We start from the raw sequence: 18,490 nt of genomic DNA on the forward strand, positions 1-18,490 counted from the left end.
GTCCGTTGTTTTCTTCTTATACATGTAGTTGGACGTGCTTCCCTCAGATTTAGTTTGTAACCCGGATGTGTTTTATTTCGACCGATTTATGACTTTTGAACATCGGTATACTGCTGTTGCCTTTTATCTCTATTTTTTACTTCTCATTATTCTCTAATCGGTAAACCCCATCGACAATATCGTACATGTATGTGTATTCAATTTCTATTTGCCTAATGATTTAACGGTAAGATTGTTCGCGTTTCCATGTCTGTATGTAATTAGTTGACACATTGTCTGTAGCTATAAACAATGATGATAAAGGATCGACAGCACACCTGTCAATTAATTATACACGTGGACAGAAATTTATTTTCTACCAAAGGGAGTATACATTGGAAACCGGCTGCTGACATACACAGCTAATCACCAGGTATATAAAAGATATAATTTACAGTGGCGGATCCAGAAATTTTCATAAGTGGGGGCCCACTGACTGACCTAAGAGGGGGCCCGCTCCAGTCACGCTTCAGTGACTCCCTATATAAGCAACCAAAATTTTCCAAAAAAGGGGGGGGGCGGGGCCCCCTGCCCCCCCCACCCCCCCCTCCCCCTAAATCCGCCTCTGATTTGCTTTTATAACGCGATTCGAAAGTAATTACTATGATACAAATTAATGCATCGTCATAAAATACTTAAACATATCGATCCTTTATCTAACGACGGAAAATACATATTCTGTTCTCTTAAAATATGCAGTCTAGTCTAGGTGTATCAATTTATATTTTAAATGAAATACAACTGAAAGATCAATAGCAGAATATGCAGCAATGTAATTGCGTTTTTGCATACATGTATGTTCGATTGCATGATTAACTGAAACTGAAAGATAATCTGGTAATCAGAAAAAAATCAGAATATAGGTTTGAAGGCATTTATATTGAGTGTCTATTGTTCCGGCTAGCGGGATGAATAGTCAAAAATATCTATTATCCCCGGCTATCTATTTGCGGATGCGCAAAAGTTCAATATCAGCAGAGTGTCATGTGTCGCAGAAAGTGTCCCAGATGAGCTGTCGGATTTCAAAAGCGCGTATTATAAGATAATACTATGATTCGATGTATTGTATGTAGTCCTTTATTTGATAAGTTAATGCTTCTGTTATCTTGGCCTGTTAAATAATTGATTGATTGATTTTTGGTTGCTAAACATCCAGTGGCAAATATTTCCTTCATGTTCAGTACGATAAAGTAAATAAATGGTGCGCCTTTTTATCTTATTTTTATTGGAGATGTGTTTAACACTGACATTACTGCAGGGGCTAATATATTATTAACATGTATAAATGTTCAACTCAGAACTTTTCTCACTCGCATCTTGATACACATTATTTACATGTAACAGTTGCTTGGTAAACATATATAATATATTCCATTCCCAAATTTTTTGGGCTCTTTATACCTTCCTGTTCGGTGTGAGCAAAGGCTCCGTGTTGAAGACCTGTAATGGTTTACTTTTACAAATTGTGACTTTGGATGGAGAGTTGTCTCATTGGCACTCATACCAGATCTTCTTATATCTACATATGCTATATGTGTACTAAAAGACTACATAAGTGTTTTAAGTGCTAAATAGTTTAACTCAATATAGAATATGATTATGACCTACAGTAGTAGCTAAAAAGTTTAATTTGGTTTTGATGAATGTTTCCTTATGCATTTGCTTATATGAAAATCGCATCGAAGAATATAACTCTTGTTTTAAGTGTTCATCGCGAGTGTTTTCCTATAGTGAAGGAGAAACTGATTACCCCTTCCGGAGTACCTCAGCTAATCCCGTTTTATATTTTTTGGTTTGCTAAATATTTTGTTTTATGTATACCATTTGGAATTATATTATTTGTCTATCCGGACACGAGGTTCATTGTTTCGGTGGACTAATATCTGCTCTATATTTTCTTTTATTTGAAGAAATAGGATGTAGGGAAAATCATCAAGGAGACGGTGTCAAAAACAACACAAAGGACCAAATATTGTTGGGCTGGTGGTTAACGCCTAAAGAAAATAATACATACATTTTAGGACAAGAACATGTTAATCCGATATGATAATGAACCATATGAGTACCAGACTCACATTTTGAGTCGAATTCTAAATCACCTTGTTCAACAGGTAGGAGTCAAGAGAAAGACATGACAGGGCGGATCCAGCCATTTTATAAGGGGGGGGGGTCCCAACCCAGGACAAAGGGGGGTTCATATATGCATACTTGCTTTATACTGTTTGCCTGCTGACTATTAAACAGGTTACTGTACTTACTAATATTAATCTTCAAATATAGCAACAACAACAAATGCAAGCTTTTAACGACCTTGACTGGCTATACAGCCCTTACACGGTCGGTATAAATATAGCAAGATATACTGACATTGACACATAATATACTGAATGAACCTATAAGGTACCGAAATTAATTCCGAATGGATCGGTGTCCTACATATTAAGTAATACATTTAGGTACATTGTTTACCAATGTAGATACATAAAATATATATGATCCTTTATTTTTAACTTTTTACTAAATTCCAACTGCATGAAACATTTGTATGACAATAATTTAGTATGCAAATGTTGTAGAAGGTATAAATAAGAAACATTTTGCAATCATTCCCTAGCTCTCTATGCATTCAAACCGGTTATCATGACCAGTTGCTTTATTTTGTTTAACCACACGGTGGTTAAATTTTTCTCGTGAATGTTTTCTGCCACATTTTCGAAAAATATTGTTTGTGTGTAAGTAGGATTTCTATTTCACAATTTTTCACTCATTTCCAAAGTAAATATGTGTTCACATTTGTTATTATTTTCATTGGTTGATAAATCAAGTCCGGTATTGTTTTTAGTACTGTGCGATGCTTCATGGCAAAGTTTAACACGTTTCAGTCTCTTCGTCTATGGCAATCTCAGTATATTTATAATACATTAAGAAGTTGTTGACAAGAATAGGTACCGAAAATCCAATCATAAGCAGACCAGACAGGGCAGTAAGTGAGCCAATCACATACCCCCATGCGGTCACGGGATACATGTCGCCATAACCAACGGTTGTCATAGTTATAAGAGCCCACAGAAACTATGTGGAATGCTTGTGAATGTTTCTCTGTCATCAACAAAATATATTAAAGATGAGAATATCAACATTCCCACCATTAAAAACGCAGTCATCAATAACAGCTCTTTAGACTTGCTTTTAAAGTATAAATTAAAATCCAAAGTCCGGAATATGCCGGACCAGACGGAAAATCCGGAGAACACGTGTTACTTTCAAATAGCAATAATCTTGGCGGTGTCTGTTCCAGCAAGAACAGGATCAAATGCCAATATGAGTAGCTGAACATAATCTGGCAATAAGGCAACCAAATCGATGACGCCCATTACGGAACGCATATACCGTAATCGCTTCCTGGCTGTAAGAACTCTGATCAAGTATTCAATAGTAAAAAATATCATACACGCTAAGTCTATCCTTAGTAGCACCGGGTGTGGAACTTCTTCTGATTTATTAGTCACAACATCGATTGTTGCATTCAATGTTCCGTTAAACACACGTGTAACTTCAGTGTAGTAATTTGTAATGCGGTTTGAAGGGTGTGATTCGGCAAGGAAAGATGTTATGGATAATGTAACGACCAGCAATGATATAACGCCATACACCTACAAAAGAAAGAATATTTACAAATTATGAACGTCTGTGTTGTAAAGGACGCCTTACTTTGACTTCAGATTAAGAAATCCCCCTTTTAAAGAAGAGATGCTACTTTACTGTTGATTACATACGATACGGAATATTAAGTCTTGATTACATAATAGTACACTGCCCCTGCAGCAAAACAATGCATGATAGTCTTGCAAGACCCCCTAAAAACACAAATTACCAATAAACCACTTGAGGTCAGTTATAGACTTCAAGACATACAATGTACAGTTTTGCAATATGTGCATCTCATAATTGGACAATTTTATAAACATGCTTTAAAATATATATGACCATGGATCTACCACCAGAAGGTATCTGACTTGAAACAGATCGTCGTAAAGTATTTTAAAGAATATAGTGCAAGAAAATTGAGTACACGAAAAACACCTACCTCTTAAAAACGATACAATATAGGTAACACAAACTTAAGATGTCTATAATCTTTCTATCCCAATTGTTTACAAGATCTTGATATTATTAAAGAATTGGTGTTTAACGCCATTTTCTGCACTATCGGCTATATCATGACTGGGACGTTTTATTGATAGAAGAAGCGAAATGCTTAGGGGACGTTCGGCTGTAAAGCTGACAAGGCAGTGCCTTACAGAGGACCAACAATGTTCGGTAGTGATATAGATAACTAAGTGCCTTTGGAGGACCAATAAAGAGGACCACCGACGTTCGGCAGGAAAACGAACAACGGAGTGCCTAGTGAGGACCGCTAAAGAGGTCCACCGACGTTCGGCAGGAAAACGTACAACGAGTGCCTAGTGAGCTCCACTAAAGAGGACCACCGACGTTCGGCAGGCAAACGGACAACGGAATGCATAGAGAGGATCCAGCAAAGTGGAAAGGGAATAATATAATGTGCAATTACGTGTTTCCAAATCCACTATAGATACATATATTTAAAACTAAACCTAGAGCGGATCACTTCAGAGGACCATCAACGTTCGGCAGGAAAACTGACAACGGATTGCACAGAGAGGGACCACCAACGTTCGGCAAGAAAACTGACAATCGATTTAGATTTCAGTCAAACGCCCCTGCCCACCTACGGTGTTCGAACTCAGAACCCAACAGTTTACCAGCTTGTACTACAGTCAGTAAAATACTTAGCCCACTTGGCCGCCGAGGCCCGTTGGTATATTGACAAACCTTAACACAAAAACCGAACCGAATACAACTGCATATATTATTATGAAAATAAATGTACAATATACTTCTACAAAATCATAATTTTATTACATGATCTGGTGAAGTATTCGATTAAGTGCAGTTTTAAAAGACTGTAGAAATATCTCTATATACTAGTCTTACTATTTCAGCAAAAACAAAAAACTTTAAATTTGAAAAAAAGTAGAAAAATATCTAATTGAAATTACTACAAAAAATATTTATAGGCTGTGAAAAACTGAACGAGAATTTCCATTCATTTTGTGGTTTTGTCGTTTCAATAACAGGATGTATGATTGGTTGAGGACAAGTAAACATGCATATTAAATTAACAACATGTGAGGGGTATACATATAGACCCTGTAGATTTCAATTAATTTTTCTTTTAAGTTTGGTAGTGTAATGATGCATGTCTTTACCACGCGTAACAGTTTAAGAAGTTGTTTACAAAATGGAATCTTAAATATGCATTTGATACGGTGCATTTATTATATAATGCTGCAACTATAATTTTTTTAACTTTCAAACTTTATAGTCTGATGAGTCTTGTGTAGACGAAACACGCGTCTGGCATATACAATTTTAATCCTGGGGTATATATATGACGCTGAAGTTTTCCATAGATCAGATAATTTTGAATTTTATACATTGAAATTGTTTTATAATTTTACACATGTATGCAGGATACAAAAATCTCAATTTTAAAGAATTGTACAGTACTTCTGTCCTTACAAACAAACAAAAACACCAAGGTAAAGAGGTTACCTTTTTCACAAATACTTCGAAACGACAATTTAACATCATTCAAATAAATCGAGAGTAAATTGAAGGAACTACAAGTATCTAAAACCAGTCCTATGTTTGAAAACTGTTGATTTACTTTCATTTCAAATATTACTTTTAAAAAGCAACTCAGAGTAAACATGAAGCATTCCAGCATTGGGGATATACGAGAATTAACGAATCCAAAGTCTAGTCATTCATAAGATGAAGACATATTCTTTCAATCAGTTTAATTGAGGTCTGGAGCTTGCATGTCAGTTAACTGCTAGTAGTCTGTTGTTATTTACGTATTAGTTGTCATTTTGTTTATTTCCTTATGTTTCTTATTCTGACCTCGGACTCTGACTTCTATTAAATTGAGTTGTACCGTGCGTATTGTTGTGTGTATGTTTTTTTCTACATTGGCTAAAGGTCTAGGGAGAGGATTGAAATCTCAAAAAAAAACATGTTTAACCCCGCCGCAATTTTGCGCCTGTCGCAAGTCAGACTTCTTGGTTAATCTTGTATGATCTTTTTATTTTAGTTTTTTGTGTATAATTCCGGAGTTTAGTATGACGTGCATTAACACTGAACTAGTATACATATTTTTTAAGGGGCCAACTGAAGCTGTGGGAGTTTCTCGCTGCATTGAGGGACCCATTGGTGGCCTTCCGCTGTTGTCTGCTCTATATTTGGTTGTTGTCTCTTTGACACATTCCCCATTTCCCATTCTCAATTTTATTTTCCATTATATGTATATATTTGTAGGAAATTAATGCTTAATAAAGAAATTGTATTTGTATCGTATTTGGTCTATTTCCAGAAAGAGATGCTTTTTTTGTAAAGTGCTTGCTTGTTAAAACAAAATGAACAAAGAAATGTCTTCAAGTCCATAAATTCGATTACTTAATATTCCAGTGAAAAATTTATGATATTATGCTTTTAAACTTCATATTTAATTTCTTTAATACCATTTAGAAAACTGGCACTCAATCTGAGCACGCAGCTTGTGGAAGTACGCGTCATTGAAGAGGACATGAGTGAAGGTAGCTGTAATCATGCTAAACACCAATCGATATAAAACTACGACAATGTTACCAATCTTTTATTGTTCATAATTTATATCGAAAGATTAAACCTAACAGATATACACTTTTAAAAGTTTTAAATTATGATTTTGTTATCGGCATCAATTAGACACACAAGATATAGAATATTCATTAAAGCCTTCACTTTCAAGTTTGACATTTGGTTGTCTTTTGGTGCATATATATTAGTTTATCATTTTGTATACAAACAAGCGTGTCTTAAAGCTTCCTATCTCATATTAAATGATAATATCCGGGTAACTATTACGGCCATTTTCTCACAATTTAAATCGGATTAATTCGGATTATACACCCGTCATTGAAGATGAAAGTAGAACACCTTCGATTTAATTTATTTAAATGTGTAATCGGATTAGATCCTGCTATCAAAGTAGACATGAAACTGCCTTCTTAATTCAAACGTCAAATTGACGAAGATTTCTGTGTCATCGCTAATTCTTATTTGTTGAGAAAACACAAAATTACATAATAATTTGCTGAACATTTATAGGTCACCAACTTAAAAAGAAAATCGGACAGTGGCATTATGATGCAAGAACTCTATAGTTTTTAACTGTTTTGGAGCTTCGTAAAAAATGCAAATACTTTCTGGGAGGAAGTGAGGTGCAGGTATCTTGTCAGAAACTATTCCCCCCTTTTTTTTTATAACTATGAAGTAAATACATAATAATCCAAAAACATGCGTTAAAGGCGAACAGTTTTCTTTTGTTTTTAAATGTGTGTATACTAGTATACTTAAAAGATGCTAGGGGTTTATTTTAAGGAGTCGGTATACAGGAATATAAACACAACAGAAGAAATATTTCATCCAAACTGAGTCTGGTGGACCCTTTATGTCAAATGTTAAACGCACCGAGTTCAAAACTATGTTCAAGTACTATAGTTAGTAAATGTGTAGTAGACAGGTAATGTGATCAGCTATCTTACCTTTGCCATAAGGCAAGATCTGGGTTGGTTCAGAACAAAAGACACTTTCGTCCGAAAACTATCTATCTTAGAAGTGTTTTTAGAATTGCTCTCTTCTTGTGATAAAATAAAGCTGCCTTTTCGGTCATGTTCAAGTTGGTTTAGCGCCTCAAGAGTTTTGTTGTATGAATTATAATTCATGCTGCAGCATCTTTCTATTAGTCCTTCCGGTATCCCCCAGAATGCAAGTTCATTTTTGATGGCTGGACCACACATATACGTCGTAAATGGAGTTCGCCGCTACGTAAATAGTTCAGAACAACCTGCAATTATAAATCTGCACTTATGCCAAGGTTTTACTGTAGTTTTTATATGTGTCAGAATATTGAATTGCTCGGTTTTAAAAAAAAATATAAACGATTTGTTTTTTTAAAGATAGTTTCACAATGCTGGTGAAATAGTTTATAGGTCACCAATTTAAAAAGAAAATCGGACAGTGACATTATGATATGCAATAACTCTATAGTTTTGACTGTTGGGCAGTTTCGTAAGGCAGCAACCATCAGTGGCGGATCCAGAACTTTTCCTAAGGGGGGGGCCCGCTGACTGACCTAAGGGGGAGCCCGCTCCAGTCATGCTTCAATGATTCCCTATATAATCAACCAAATTTTTCCCACGAAAGGGGGGGCCCGGGCCCCCCAGCCCCCTTGGATCCGCCTATGACCATTTGATTTTCGGGGGGGGGGGGGGGGGGGCTATGGTTTTTTTTGGAAAAAAGAGTTTGTTACCAGTTTTTGGAGAAAAAAAAAATTTGTTTTTGATTCTGAGAAAAAAAAAAATTGCTTGTTTCACCCTCAGCTGCCACTATATGTAATGCTAAAATTGAAAGAAAAAATTGTTTTCGACTTGTCGCGAAAAAAATAGATTGTTTTTTCGCCGCAGCCCCCCCCAGAAAATCAAATGGTTGCTGCCTAAAAATGCAAATACTTTCTTGGAGGAAGTCAGCATGAATGTATCTTGCCAGGGGACTATTTCCCCCCCCCCCCCCCATACCCCCCGCTTTTTGTGATATCGCTAAAATTTATTAAACATATTTTTCATATTTTGTTGCGAAATTTCTTCAATGTTGGTGGTCGTACAAATCTACATGTACGTGACCTGTATGGTGCTGATATCGACGTCACTTGAACTTTGGTTGATAGTTGTCTCATTGCAATCATATATCACATCTCCTTATTTTTTTATATAATGATGAAGGTAATTATATACTCTTGTTTACAGCTAATGGACTATGTCATGTAAAGGTTATAAAAAGTAACGGTAGATAATATGTTTTCTAATAAATAAACTTTTATTAGGTAATTGACCAGTTGACACTCCAAAAACGCATTGTCACTGTCAATGATTACAGATCATATCATACTGAATGTATATGTTTTATTATTTCTTACGGATATTTTTTTTTTTTTCAATTGTTAATTTGCATTTGTCGAATAACTGCGAAGTACAATATATGGAGATAGAACAACGGTCGATCAATTCCGGAAAAACAAGTTTGGATTCGAAAAAAACCATTTTGAGCTATAATACAATAAAAAGACTAAACTAATTAAGGTACCGACCTCCGAGAAAAATCCAAAACGGAAAGTCCGTATATCAAATTGCAAAATCAAAGCTCAAACACATCAAACGAATGGAAACAACTGTCTATTATTGACATGGTATAGGTATTTTACTTATGTAGAGAATGGTGAATTAAACCTGGTTTTGTTGCTAAACCATTCACTGGTATGAAAGTCGCATAAAACGCCACGAATGTAAATACATTGCAATGAGCTTAAACAGTATGTACCGTCGTATACGTATGTTATTTTCAAAGTCATCTGGTCTCTTTATTTCGCATTGGTAATCATATTGCATGTTCTTATTTGTATATAGAATAACTTAGAAGGAACTTATTTTAATGTGCTTGATGCATCTTCATTGACTCTCGCGGTCAACTTGTTTTAAAATACAAAACCCAATACAAACGTCGAGGAGCGTTAAAACCGAAAAAAAGGAACATAAGTTAGTCGAAACCGGTAAAAAAATCACATATTTGTTCGAGAGAGATAAAATCTAGTGATTTTTTTTCAAGTCAGCCATCTGTATGTTGGAAATGTCAATGACATCTAAAAGACTTTTTTTCTGATTAAATAAATTGAAAATTTAGAGAGATAGAGATAAAGGAATTATTGGTTATGTTACCTTAAATGTGTCCGGGTCTCTATCAAAGAAATAATCTTTGAATTCTGGTCTGTAATGCTTTAACAAAAACTCCTTTTTTGCAAGCGAACTTTTTGGTTGTTTGAACAGAGTAGAATGGTATGTCTCAAATTTCACTCCGCCGATGTTAAATATCAGTGTTTCTGGAGAAATTCCTACATTCACTGAATCTTTGCGCCACCATTTGTAATTTTAGCGCCCAGGCAATAGCGCATGTAATGGACTGATATTTTCACATTTTCCTTTTTTCCTTCATTTTCTTTCTTTAAAAATGCACCAGCAGAAGCATTTGGTTATTCCACTGAAAAACGACATTTTTTTTAATTAAACAAAAACAAAGTGAGACCCTCCTTTAAATGGTAATCTGAAATTCAATCAGGACATTTCCCCTCTCAAAAAAATATATATAAGGGGGAGATTAAGATAACCCCCAGAGGAAAATTTGTCACATTTATAATTAATGTCTTTAAATGAGGGATTAAAATAATTTAAAATAATTAAATAAAAGCGCATACCTCTATTGTTAGACGCTTACCTGTAGAGTTAGACGGGAACATATAGTACAGGAAAATGTAAAAAGTGACAAACTGTCTATAGGTTATATACAGGTAATGACAGAGACCTTATTTATAAATAAATGTTGGGGGTTGTTTGGAATGTGATGGTTCAATTGAACGTATTATAAATATTGGATGAAAATTGTTTAAAAATATTCATTTCCCACGTGGCTTATCCCTAAAAATTGTAATATTCATATTTTTCATTTTACACTCAAATAAATTGAAGTGAAAGTTACTGGTTTGTGACACATTCTCTTTTTTTCATGGCGAGTTGACAAAGTAAACTTTATCTCTTCTCTTGTTCAATTTAACCTTTTTTCAAATTCAACCGTTATCCGGTATTTACAAGAGGGTCTGACAGGGAATTTGGACTACAAAAACTTGTGGAAATGCGCAGAATGAATTACAAAAAAATAAGAATAGAGAAAAATAGGGGAAGACCAAACAGAATGCAAATTAAAAAAATAAAGAATACAGAAAATATACCCCCCCCCCCTAAAAAAAGGATACAGAAATGAAGGATCATGAAAAAGACCAATAGAAACAACTCTGCTTATATTCGTCACCATAGTTGGTTTCGTAAATTCTCATCATAAAATTCAGTTAAAATGGCAAAAAATATTTTTCTCACAAGAAAAAACATTACACACCTACATGTACTTCGTATTTTGTGGACTGCTGTTTGTCTAACTAATGGTCGATTTCCATATATAGCATTGCAAGTTTGTTTCCGACTTTTGGGTATTTTCCCGCCTCTATCGTTTGGTTTTAATGTAGATGAAAATTATACATTTTGCATTTTTTTGTTCTAGTCGCAAATAGTGTTCAGATGTTTTGTCTGACATTGACATAGGAAGACCTACCAATTGAGTATACCTTAATCCATAAAGTTGCAATAATGGTGTTTTTTCACGCAATACATACAGTTTGTAAAACTTCACAAATGTCTGAAGTTAGGTCTTTTGCATGCGTATACAAACTCTGGTATTGATTAACTTTTTATGCGAACAAGTTAAGTCACATACATGTGTATTGCCTTGGTTACTATTTAAAAAATATTTCTATAAAAATGGGCGTCGCGTACATGTATGTATGATTTAGACATTCAAATTTTAAGTGGTTTTTTTTCTATGATTTTCGAAAGCAAAAAGTAAAAAACAAAAACAAATACATACGCATGAACAAGGATATTATTATTAGGTAGGGAATACGTTCATTACACAGTAACAAAACTACAGAAAATACTGGTAATCAAAAAGGTTAAGGGCTGATGTGCATGTAATATGATCTAATATGCCAAGCTCTAAATTGTCTTATACGCATTAACCAGAATGATTTTTAACCGCTTCAGATGATCTGAACTAATTTTACTCTATTAAGGAGGCTTATAAACTTACGGAATGTCAACTCATGCCATTGCAACGTGTCTGCTTCGTATTTATTTTTGTGTTGACTGTATCTTTGAAACAAGTGCTACTTATTTACCTCCGTTCTTTTTGTGTCTACATGTATTCTCGTTTTTTTTTAGTATTTTATAAGTTGTGATTGGTTTTTTTTTCTGAGCTTTTTAATATTAGTATCACCGGTGTCAGTATTGTGTATTTTTGCTGTGTAAATGTATGTACTTGTCGATTGTAAAATTTAAAAGAGCTTTTGCTATTGTTTGTGGCATGCCGATTTTATTTAAATTTCTGGTTGGATTTGAATTTTGTCGTGATATCCACTGCTAAACGATGGCGGTACTAACCATTCTTGCCAGTGAGAAATTGGACACTGAGAGGGATGCATTCTCCGAGTTAGATACATGTATACATTATACATGGTCAATTTGACTCTTAATAACGTTAAAAGTATCTTAACGTTAATTTAATTACAAAACAGCATAGTCATAATCACAATATTTCATTACCAGTAACTTTGCCTTTTTTTGGGGGGGGGGGATTGAAAAATATAATTTTCTGTTGAAATAAGATCCTATAGTACAGTCAATTCTGTTATGATATTATGTTATATCTTTATCTTGCATGGGAACATAATTTAAAGCTAAGAAAACAAAAGGTACATCTATAATGTGGCAGGATTAAACATGTTAACGGGTACCCAAACCTCCTTTAACCTGGTACAGTTGTGTAACAAAACAACATTAGAACAAACTAAAAAAAGCAGTTGAAAAAGGTTGATCTCATCCTGATCAGATGGATACATATATAAACACATCTTTTAATAAACACACAGTGGACGTGCCGGGTATTCTACATCCCAACACCAAAACAGCAGTTCTGAGAGTACTCACATTACTCAACACATACGTTTAGACTTCAAAAGACTCATCAGTTATCCACGAATCAAAATAATTAGAAAGCCGAATAAAATAGGAAGTCAAAGAGCATTATGGTCACTGGACCCAAAATTCCGATCACTACCTTGACCAAAACGTTTAACCTGAAGCATGGCAGATGGACAGACGAACGGACGGCAGACGCACATACATGTACCGAAAAATATAATGCCCACTTTGCCCCTAAGAAGGGTATAAAAACAATTCAGGAATAACCACACTAGTTTTGAACATACTGTGTGAGTCAAAAGCGATGATTTCATCTTCCCCGATTTTAAACTCTCCATTTCTATGTAGCAATATTCTAGCAGAGCCTGCGCACACAATATATATATCTCCAAATTGACACCATATTTTTGAGCTTGCATTTCATTAATGATTTTCTTGATAGAGGGTTGCTGCTCACAAGGAATCTTTTAAACCAAGAGTTCCAAGTAGTGAAAATAAAATCATCGCTTTGTAAATTTTAAGGACGCCATTATGAGTTGGTTGACGTTAACCTAGTAATATCGGATATGTTCAATGTCGAAACTTCAATATTATTCCCTTTCAACGAATGGGATCTACCGAATCAGACAATTCACTAGTTTTGTAATGAAATGAACAATATTATGGGTGCCACATGTGGAACAGGATCTGTTTACCCTTCTGGGGCACCTACGATCACCCCCAGCTTTTTGTGGGTTTCATATTGCTTAGTCTTTAGTTTTCTATGTTGTGTCTTGTATACTATTGTTTGTCTATTTTTTTTCATTTTTTTTAGCCATAACGTTGTTAGTTTATTTTCAATCTATGAGTTTGGATGTCCTTCTAATATCTTTCGTCCTCCTTAGGGATGATTTCATATGGACATTGTTCAAGAACTTGTTGACTTGAAGCAGATGACGACAGCCAAACTGTGTATTACTGTAGATAAAAAGCCGCATCACCGAGTGAATCACATAGACTATAATTTTAAAAGATTCTTACTCATTTATTTTTGTTAACGTGTGACAGATTTTTTGATTATATGCTCACAACTTTTCTTTCAAATATTCCTTAAAGATCCCTTATTGTATTGCATGGGATTTCTCCACTCGGAAGTATAAATCCATATTACCCATATGGGAACTGCATTAACATTGGAAGATAATTTACTTTTCTATAAATTATAAATGCTTTATTTTTGCACAATTGTGTTATTTACACATAGTTTGTAATAATCACAACTAAACAAACTGAACATGTTTAGTCCTTTCGGAACAAAATGAACTGATTCTGTAGAAGTTGAAGTTGAAGTAGAAGTAGAACATTCGGAACTCTCTTCCACATCAAAGCCATATTGATCGGAATGTGTGCTGCTGTTGTTGTCCGAAAGAAAAGAGGTATATGGTAGATTATTGAAAGTGCTACATTCTTCGTTATATAATCTTTCATCGAAAGTTGATTTTTGGTCTTTTCTCTCCATAGCCTTGTGTCTCCAACGACAGGCCATAACACCAAAGTAGATTGTCAGGAGAAAGCAAAACAAGCATAACTACTAAACACACAATAAAGACTGATCTCTCCATACATATTGTTTTATCTGAGTCGTTGCCTACAAAGAATATAAAACACATAGGTGTAATATATATTTATGAATGATAAAATAAGAAGATGTGGTAGGGTTGCCAATGTTACAACTAAGATAAAAAAATTTTTTTTATCGTAACACGATATAGAAAACAAAATGCTTAGCAACATGAAACACGCCAATAAAAAAAAGATACAAGGAAATTCAATGGGGTACAAAAAAAATGTATGATTGTGAATGAGACAATTGTTCCTCAAAGTTCAAATTAATTGTATATAAGCAATTAAAGGCAACCATACGGCCTTAACCAATGAGAAAACCCATACCGTATAGTTGGCTATACAGTCAACTATAGTTGAAAGAGGACTCATCTGCATAAATTTTTAAAATTCGAAATTTTAAAACAATTCATATTACAGTACCGAGTATAAAATCAAGCCGAATTCAATACACCTTATCGCTATTTAGTCCAATCCGGGAAAAACAGTCATTTATACAACTTCCTGTTTGGGTCAGGCCACCGAAAATAGAGGTCATCGGTAGTGAGCTGAGGGAGAAAAAATTTAGAAAGCGATCATCAAGAAACTTTGATAGAGTATGATCCACTTTTCGAAATTAAAATTGAAGTAAAAAAATTTTTTTTTGAAGTATTTACGGAAGTTTAAACAGGTCTCATTAAAAAGTATCATGCACGGTGAATGACAGGGTCCCAGATAGCCTCAACTGGATGAGAAAGTTGTGTATTTTAGAACTAATCCGGAATGGAATACATAGAGATTAGGTGTATTTGGACATGATAAATCCAGATAAATCTCTGACTTCATAGTACTACTAGTAGTATACGAGTTGAAATTCTTATGTGGTCGTGTGTGTGTGTGTGTGTTCATGATATTGGAGAATGTCAGTCAATAACATTTCTATACACTGGTTAAATCTTCATTTAGCATTGATTTAGTAGACCTTGAGATTCCACACTATATATCACCTATACATTAGCAGGGTCATAATAGTATTTGTGGAGGATCTAGAAATTCTATAAAGCAGCCCCACTGACTGCCAAAGAGGAGACTCGCTCCAGTAATGCTTCAAAATTCCCTAAATAATCAACTAAATTTTTCCCACAAAAAGGGGGCTGGCACCCTTAGCCCCACTCCCTCTAATTCTATCACTTAGTATAATAGTCCCTGATATTATTCACCTTCTATTTTGACACCATCGTCAACAGATATCATGAGTGCTGAGCTTACATGTAGCTGGTTATATGTTACGTTGGCGTGCTTACCATATCCTCTCCTTCTTCGTCCGTGACCACCAGTTCTGTTTGGACAATGTGTCTGTAAAAATACAAGTCTATGTAACGTTATGTGATCTTATCATTGAAAGCAAAGAGAGAGATCTTGTAAACTTAGCTTGCTGTTCATCTAAGAATAATGTAATTATAATGATTAATCAATCAATGAGACAACAACCAACGACAAAAAACAAAACAAACGAAAAGTATTACATTATATGTATGTGGGCAAGTATTTTATGTAGGGTCAAGTTGTTTACAAACACTGAAGTGTGAATTCTTTTAAATATTTTTAAAAACGAAACCACAATAAGCATATACGAATAAGTAAATTTTGCATGCCATACATATGTGTACATACACTGCATGTGTTTTACAGTGCATACATAAGGATAAAAAGTATAGTATCAGAATCAGTCTATGTGAGACTTTCAAAAAAAGTTTTCTTCAATATTGAAACTTCAATGCTTAAAACTATTCGAAATACAAGACTTTTACGAAAATGTTATAGTTAAACATCCAATGGCCTTCAAAATGTGTACATACCGTTATACAGGACTTTAAACAGATGTCTAAGGTACAGGAGAAACTGTAAGGGACAGTATACTTCCGGTTTGTTCCGTTGGTACAAAGGCTCTGAATGTGCTAGTTATGAAGCCTACTCTTGGTTTGGAGAAAGACGGAAACAAGTCTGTGTCTACTGAGCAGCTGTAATATAATTGTGTATGTAAATGTCACATGAATGTAAATGTTGATGTATATATATACAAATGTAAAAGTAAATGTAAATTTTATGTACATGTAAATGTAATGTAATTGTAATGTACATGTACATGCAATGTACATGCACATGTCAATATAATGTACATGCAATGTACATGCACATGTTAATATAATGTACATGTACATGTAATGTACTTGTAAATGTTATGTACATGTAAATGTTATGTACATGTAAATGTTATGTACATGTAATGTAAATGTAATGTACAAGTAAATGTTATGTACCCGTAAAGTACATGTAATGTAAAGTACATGTAAATGTAATGTACATGTAAATGTAATTTATGTGTAAATGTAATGTAATGTAATTGTAAATGTAAGGTAATGTACAAGTAATGTAAGGTAATGTACAAGTAAATGGTATGTACCCGTAAAGTACATGTTAATGTAAAGTACACGTTAATGTAAAGTACATGTAAATGTAATGTATATGTAAATGTAATGTAATGTAATGTAAATGTAATGTACATGTAATGTAATGTAATGTACATGTAATGTAATGTACATGTAATGTAATGTACATGTAATGTAATGTAATGTAATGTTGGTGTAAATGTAATGTAATGTACATGTAAATGTAATGTACATGTAAATGTAATGTACATTTAATGTACATGTAATGTACATTTCAATGTAATGTTAATGTTTTGTAAATGTTAATGTTTTGTAATGTAAATGTAATAACTAATTCTATTAATACATTATGAAATTTCCCATCGCATTTTCAAAAATTAACATAAAAAATCATCATATAGATACCAGGATTAAAATATATTTAACAAGCGACTCATCAGAGACATTCGAATTCTTAAAGGTTCAAAAGGCCATATAAAGTACACGAATTTATTTTAATTTATTGCGATACTCCAGGAGTCGCCTTTCGCAATTGTTTCTGAATTTACAATAATGTATATAAAATTAAGAATGAAAATGGGGAATGTGTCAAAGAGACAACAACCCGACCATAGAACAGACTACAGCAGAATGTCTTAAATGCAGCGAGAAATTCCCGCACCCGGAGTCGTCCTTCAGCTGGCCCCTAAACAAATATAAATTTCAGTTCAGTAATAATGAACGCCATACTAAACTCCAAATTATACACAAGAAACTAAAATTGAAAATAAAACATGATAACAAAGGCCAGAGGCTCCTGACGGCGCAAAAATGCGGCGGGGTTAAACATGTTCTTGCGATCTCAACCCTCCCCCTATACCTCTAGCCAATGTAGAAAAGTAAACGCATAACAATACGCACATCACAATTCAGTTCAAGAGAAGTCCGAGTCTGATTTCAGAAGATGTAACAAAAGAAAATAAACTAAATGACAATAATACATAAATAACAACAGACTACTAGCAGTTAACTGACATGCCAGCTCCAGACCTCAATTAAACTGATTAAAAGATTATGTCTTCATCATATGAATATCAGGCACAATCCTCCCGTTAGGGGTTTAGTATGATACCATCATAACATATTATATAAGAAGAACATAACCCGTGTCATGCCAACAGTTGGTTTTTACATAAATGTGTTTAGTTCCTATGCAAAGACCCTATAAGTGAAAAAAATATTAAACCCAAATATGCAATCTTTTATGACCTGACAACAGTATCGTAACTATATCCCTTCTTAAAAAGTCTATTTGAAGGTTTTGTAAGCTTCTGAGGTGAATACTGACATTTTTTGTGCATTATAAAGAATATGACCATAAAGATTGGATGTGAAATACTTGAACTTATAAGAAGCCTGCATGTTGAGCTATATTTACGAATGATGTACATTGTACTTGTACCGATGATAAAATTTAGTAAACGTTTTGACTAGTTTGTGATATCGAAAACTCTGGTGCAATAATTTTTCAGTAATACATAAATTTCTTTCTAAAACGTAGTTACATACACGAGCGAATCGTACAAGTTGAGATATAAACACCGTACAATGATGACAAGGGAACGCCACCATCTGAAAATGGATAATTAACGATAGGAAATGAAAAATCCTCTCTTTTAT

General features: G+C 34.1%; 1 long non-coding RNA gene and 1 pseudogene across 1 annotated transcript; both read right to left on the reverse strand.

The window, feature by feature from the left end:
• Nucleotides 1-2,732: 2,732 nt before the first annotated feature.
• Nucleotides 2,733-12,301, reverse strand: LOC139507039 (potassium voltage-gated channel protein Shaw-like; annotated as a pseudogene).
• Nucleotides 12,302-13,903: 1,602 nt separating this feature from the next.
• On the reverse strand, nucleotides 13,904-16,282 carry LOC139507040 (uncharacterized). Its single transcript, XR_011660536.1, has 3 exons — nucleotides 16,241-16,282; nucleotides 15,602-15,737; nucleotides 13,904-14,427 (listed from the first exon to the last, which is right to left on the reverse strand). It is a non-coding gene; the product is annotated as an uncharacterized lncRNA (long non-coding RNA).
• Nucleotides 16,283-18,490: the final 2,208 nt, after the last annotated feature.

Source organism: Mytilus edulis, unplaced genomic scaffold (assembly GCF_963676685.1).
Source record: "Mytilus edulis unplaced genomic scaffold, xbMytEdul2.2 SCAFFOLD_2042, whole genome shotgun sequence".
NCBI classification, from domain to species: domain Eukaryota; kingdom Metazoa; phylum Mollusca; class Bivalvia; order Mytilida; family Mytilidae; genus Mytilus; species Mytilus edulis.